Source organism: Neofelis nebulosa, chromosome 6 (assembly GCF_028018385.1).
Source record: "Neofelis nebulosa isolate mNeoNeb1 chromosome 6, mNeoNeb1.pri, whole genome shotgun sequence".
NCBI lineage: Eukaryota > Metazoa > Chordata > Mammalia > Carnivora > Felidae > Neofelis > Neofelis nebulosa.
Window position 1 is genome coordinate 106684721 of NC_080787.1, and position 6000 is coordinate 106690720.

Sequence of the window (6000 nt, forward strand, 5' to 3'; positions counted from 1 at the left end):
TAAAGAATCCCTCCCCATGCTCCTCCAGTCACTTTAAGCCAGGACCATTTGTAAACAAACAAAGGGAGTAAGGTTTGTAGTACTGTTTTCTTTCTCCTGTTAAGAGCTTCCCTGGGAGAAACCACTAAGGTAACTTTTAAAAATCTGCTACAACATCATTGAGCTCAATAAAAATCATTTTTAAAAACAGCTTTGATATCCAAATTTGTAATCTCTTTTCTTACCTTCATTTCAACTTTTTCCTTGGACTGGACACTGAATAAATTTGAAATAAATTGTCACGTGCAAACATTGGTTTAAAGCTTTGAAATACGTCAAAACTACTGAGCAAAAGCTTTCAGAAGAACCATAGTACTTGGAGCAAATCTGTTTAGAAAAGGGCACCTTTACAGAAAGGACGCTCACCCACTCTCGCTCACGCCCAACCTGACCCTGTATGCTATTTATCAGACTAAGTTTACATAAATCAGAGAAGAGTTACAGTGCAATTAAATGTAGCCACGAAGTAATATGATATAAAGCACTTTGCAAATATTAAACCTCCCCTTAAGGGATCAATGTTTTCCATGAAGAAGGTGGTATTGGGAGGAGGGAGGGAAAGAAGGAAGGGATGGAGAGGGAGAGACCGACCCACCGGGTGAGGACTGGGGAAACCACGGATCTGAGCAGCAGCCCCTTTGGGCGGGCACCCTGAAGCACGCCAAGAGAGAAGCTGGAGAACAGAGCCCAACAGGGTGAAGTGACTCCGGAGCTGAAGCGGAGGACTGCTCGCTGTGCACCGGGAACCGCCGGGTAGAGGCGTCCACAACAGTCTGCGCGCTCCTCGGGGCGCTCATTACCCGAGTCCCCAAACCAAGGCGACCACCCAAGTCTCAGGAGCAGGGGTCTCTGCACTCCAGTCAGAAGGCACAGCGACCTCGCGCACCCCTGAATAATGTGACCGCCCCCTCGATTGCATCCAGCGCGCGAGCGCGCGTGTGTTGGGGATTCGTGAGTGGGATGGGTGGCGGGGTCTGGGGCTGCGAGAGATGGGGGCCGGCTGGGGCGGAGATCGCACCCGACCCAAGTTAACTGAGCCTCTGCCTGCCCCCCGCTCCGGCCTTGCAGCCCCCCAGTCTTCCGAAGCCGTCTCGCGCTCCAAGCGACAGCCCCACAGCCACCCGGGGAAGTGGCTGGGCGCGAGGCCCCAAACTCTGCAGAGCGCAGTTTACCCGTGTTTCCTCCCTGGCTCCCTCAAAGAGAGCCCAGCGCGGGCTGAGACTGACCGACTGACACCTACGACCCTCTTAAATTTACCCCGGGAATCGCCCCGCCGGTTCCCCTCTCGCTCTAGTTTAGCCCCGAGCCCCAGGGAACGTCTCAAAAGTCTACCCCCGGCAGCACCCAGGAGAACCGCGCCCCCAAAGTGGTTTCGGCTGGCACCGCACGGACGTCGCCCTTGGGCGACTCCCCTCCCGAGTCCATTCCTCCCGAATCTACTTAGCTTTCAGCCCGCTGCGCCCGAGCCCCTCCCCGGCGCGAGGCGGGCAGCTCGCCCTGCTCACCTTCGTCCCGGGCGCGGCGGCGGGGGCGGGGGCGGGGGCGGGAGCCCAGGGCGCCGGCCACGGGTCGCGCCGGGCCACTGGTCGCTCCCGCAGTCTCCGCCGCAGTTGGTCCAGTAGTTTCGGAAGCCCGGGCTCCGGCTCCGCGGAGAGCGAGTCGGCGTGAATGGGAGCGAGCAACCGCGCTGTGCGTGCGCGCGTGAGAGTAAGAGGCGGGCGGGCCCCACACGCGGGCAGCGGCGGCGGCTGCTGGGTCCCGGGCGGGAGCCGGAAGGGGGAGGAAGCGGGCGAGAAGTAGTGGAGTTTAGGGCGCGTTTCCTGCACTTCGCAGGGAGGCTGGGGCCAGGTGCGGCAGGGCGCGCTCCCGCGGCGCAGGCACGGCACGGGAAGCCGCCGGAGCCCGAGTCCACGCAGTGCCCGGGCCCGCAGCCGCTCTGCGGGAGGAGGTGCGCATCCTCCTCGCCCCACGCAGGCACTGGCGCGGCCCCGGACTCTGAGCGCCAAGGGGAGAGCCTCCGGTGTCCTCGGTGACAGCTCCTTGGGCAGCCTGCTCCCTCCCGATCCGCCCAAAAGAGCAACAGTCAGGGCGGCTGGGATCTTCCCTTCCTGGGTCTCGGAGCCGCGGTGCCAAGCGGTGCCGGCGCCCCGCTCCCCGCGGCTGGCGCTGTCACGGCCGCCGCCCGAGCCGGCAGCTGCCTCCCGGAGACGTGCCCAGCTGTGTGCGCGTGTGTGTGTCTAAGCGAATCTCTTCCCCTCCATCACTCGGCGCGCGGGAGGGACCGGGTCCCCGGCGACCAGCTGCAGAGTGGCTGCCAGTCCACACCCTCCAGCTCTCTCCCCACCCACCCCGCCCCTACTCCTCGCCCTCCGCCTCCTCCCCGCTGCTCCTCCTCCAGCAGGCGCTCCCGAGCTCCCAAAGGCGGTGAGAAACCGCAGCGAAAGGGGCGGAGAAGGGTGGGGAAGGAAGCGCAGGTGTCTTCAGTCGAGAGAGGGGCGCTCACACCGGGGCGGCTTGCTGAAGGGGGAGGGCAGGGCTCAGGCGGAGAAGGGGGAGGAGGGGATTTACCCCGAGGCCGAGGTCCTGCGGCCGAGCCGCCGCCCATCCCACCCGGGCGCGGGAGCTGCGGGCCAGCGAGGCGATGGGGAGGGGGGCGCGCGGGCTCCCCCGCCGACTGAGGCCGAAGCTTGGGGAACCCGTAGAAGTCACCAGGGTGGCAGAACCTAGGAACTTAGAAGTCGGAAGGACCCAATGTCTGAGGAGCTGAGACCGGTGTCCCTAGGGTGAGGGCCCTAGACGCCGAGCTTGGGGCACACAGGTGTCCAGGGAGCTGGCCTGTGGCTCTAGGTTGCCTATCAGGAGAGCTGGAGGCTGGGAGAGGGGTCGGGCGGCGGCGGCGGCCGTTCTCAGACTGCTGTATGCATCCGGAGTCGCAGGGGGCGATCACCGCCAAGCTGGGAAGCAGAGATCGTCGCTCAGCCTTTTTCTTTCGAGTCCAAATCCCAAAGCCCGAGAGGCACACTCGCCTTCCCCACGCAGTCTGTCCTGTCCCTCTCCCCTTTGCTCCCGGCAACACAGCGGGCCACGGAACTCGAGGTGCTGTTTACTGTGCCCTTTGCTAGATCGAAGGGATCCTACCAGATCCAGGCTGGTGTGGTGCTGCTTCTCTCTCAACTCTAGTCCCCTCCCTTAGTATCTATGGCCACCCAACCAAAATTTCCTGAAAAACTAATACCTTTCTTATTGACAAAGTTTTCTCTCTCTCTCTCTCTCTCTCTCTCTCTCTGGATTTTCCTTTAAACAAACAAACAAACAAACAAATAAATACCCCTCCCCCCCCTTTGGCTGCTGAGGCATTAGGTCTCTCACTAATTCCATAGCACAAATGCAACACACACAAAAGTCTTAGTCGAGAATCACGCATTATTGCTTCTGACGGCTTGTCTGTTTTCAAATGACAGTCACAGAATGCAAAGTTGAGTCAACCTGGGGGTCGGTGGAGAGGATTGTGCGTTTAATTACAGGTCTGTTAGAATGATCACTGGCAACAACACCAGAAAGAACAGGGGTGCTTTCTCCCGTATCCCTTTCTTTTTATATGGTAATTTCACTCTGTTAATTCAGGCCATCTGAAAACGAAAGGTCGGATGCAATTGACAAGGCACAATATTTCTAGATTCTCCTTCAACAGCCAGCCCACCCCCCTTTCCTAGCCTTCCTCTTTTACCGTCACTTTGAAAGCTCAGGAGCTGGGATCTCAAACTGCACTTTATTTAAATTTCAGGAGACTGCCTGAAGGACAAAGCTGCTGAGTTCTAGAAAGAGATAACTTAAATGCAAGTAAACTTATTTACCAACTACTCACACAGAATCAGAAGCTCAGCAGCAACAACAGAATGTATATTGTTTAATATATTGAGCAGGAGGAAAAATGGCTGTTTGCCAGATATGTGATCCATTAACCTCTTTAGCTCATTGTTGGCAACAATAGCATACAATCACATTCTTATGTTTGAAAGACAAGGGATTGTTTTTTTCCCCCCATCTCCAAATCACAATGCCACATTATAGTCTAAAAGAAACCTCAAACAATAAAAGTAATAAGAAAGGAAGGAACACAATTGGCTTTTTTTTTTTTCTGAACAAACGTTGCTGTTCTGTTTTTCTTGAGGGGAAAAAATGCTGATAGGCAATAAACTCCACAAAGGCATGAAAATAGATTTTGAAGAATGCCTCCCTCCCTCTATCAGTCCTTTCAATTAGTAAACTTTATTTAAAATGTTTGTGTTATCTTTTTATTGGTATTCATTCTTTCTTTTGTGCTGGGAAGATTACTGAGAAGGATGATGGATTTGAGACAAATCTGGATTCTCATAATTCTGTCTTGCTTCAGGTTTATGTCTGGCAGAAGAGGAACATTCAGCAGCCTGTGCTTCTCAGCAGTCCTAACTTCTCGGAGGATCCTCGGCTGGGTAGCTGATGGACTGCAAGCTTGTCCAGTGGTTTTGCCTCTCTTGTGCAAGATCACAACTGGGGCTGGCAGCAGCTACAGACCCAGAAACTGAGAAGCAAAGCTCTGGAAAAGGTTTCTACCTTGCCTATGGTTGGAGCGTTAGATCGGGGTATTTGCACTTTTTTGTGCGCTGGTCTTCACTTCCCACAGATATCCTGGCCTGCCTGCTGTCTAGATAAAGTGCAGAGATGAGTGGTTGGGGTCTGTCATACTTAGTAGTAACATTTTGGTACCGTGTTAAATTAAAACTAAGCACTGGACAAAGTGGCATCCAAAAGATCTTTTTAAAATGCGGTTTTGAAAACAGTCCTAGAGTCTGGTTTGGTTTAGTTGCCAAAGCCAAATAAAGTGCACAGGAATGAAAACATTTGGTTAATTCGAGTGATCATTTGGTAAAGAACTTTTTTTTTCTGAGCATCATCACCCTCTCTTGTCTCATAAAGACGCAACCGTTAAATATTGTGCAGCTTATAGTTTCAGTGGAGGCAGAGCCTCTCAGTTAAAGCATGAAAGTGTTTGTCATTATTAGGCAAGAGGGGATAGCTGACTTTTTTCCCAATATCCATTTGGTTTTCTTTTTAACTAGCCAATCACTGACATCTAGATTCACTTGGATTAGCAAATATTCATTCAAAGGACCCCTCTCGGTGCCAACAACCAGAAACCGAAAGATGAATAAAAGCTCCCCCTCAGGGGGCAAACTCAGTAATCACTAGAGTTATCAGCTACACATCTGGTGGACGGGGGTCCTTCCCTTGTATGGAAATAAGCCCACGCACCCACATCTCCATACGCTATCACTGTGTTTGAGCATCTCTTCCGTGAAAGTTGTGGTTTTCGTATTATGCTATGGTATGTTTAAGTGGTTGGAAGGCTGAAATGATAAGGCCACGTGTGATTGTAAGGGAAGCATTTCTTATTGAAGAGGTGGGCCACAGGACAGGTGCATAAGCTATGAAGATGGTAAAGAGGATTCAACCTCTCTCAAGGTTTAGACCTGTGCCGGCCAAGAGAAGTATGATGCCAGGCAGGAATGTGGGCCATAGATGCAATTTTAAATATGCTATAGTTAAAAAAGTAAAAGAAACAGGTGACATTAATTTCAATAATGTGTTTTATTTAAGTTTACATATATTTTAGATATTTCAACATATGAGAAATATAAAAAGTATTAATGAATTTTTTTTTTAATTATGATAGGCAGAATAGCTCCCATATCCTAATCCCTGGAACCTGTGAATATGTTACATTACCATGGCAAATGGGACTTTGCAGAGGTAATTAAGCTTATAGACCTTCAAATAGGGAGATTATCCAGGATTGTCTGGATGGACCCAAACTAATCAGATGAGTTCTTAAAAAGCAGACAAGAGGTGAAAAAAGAAGTCAGAGAAATTTAAAACATGAGAAGGATTCAACATGCTGTGGATGGTTTAAGGGTGGAAGAA

At 52.2% G+C, this 6000-nt stretch overlaps 1 protein-coding gene and 1 long non-coding RNA gene across 3 annotated transcripts in view; one reads left to right on the top strand and one right to left on the bottom strand.

The window, feature by feature from the left end:
* Window positions 1-1658, bottom strand: part of HS3ST5 (heparan sulfate-glucosamine 3-sulfotransferase 5) — a 261635-nt gene extending 259977 nt beyond the window's left edge. For both annotated transcript variants that reach the window (XM_058735024.1, XM_058735023.1), the window contains exon 1: window positions 1545-1658. The gene's annotated coding sequence lies outside the window, so the exon portion shown is untranslated. The remainder of the gene's footprint in view (window positions 1-1544) is intronic.
* On the top strand, window positions 1634-4919 carry LOC131514725 (uncharacterized). The gene is made up of 2 exons (XR_009263245.1): window positions 1634-1746; window positions 4433-4919. It is a non-coding gene; the product is annotated as an uncharacterized LOC131514725 (long non-coding RNA).
* The last annotated feature ends 1081 nt before the right edge of the window (window positions 4920-6000 follow it).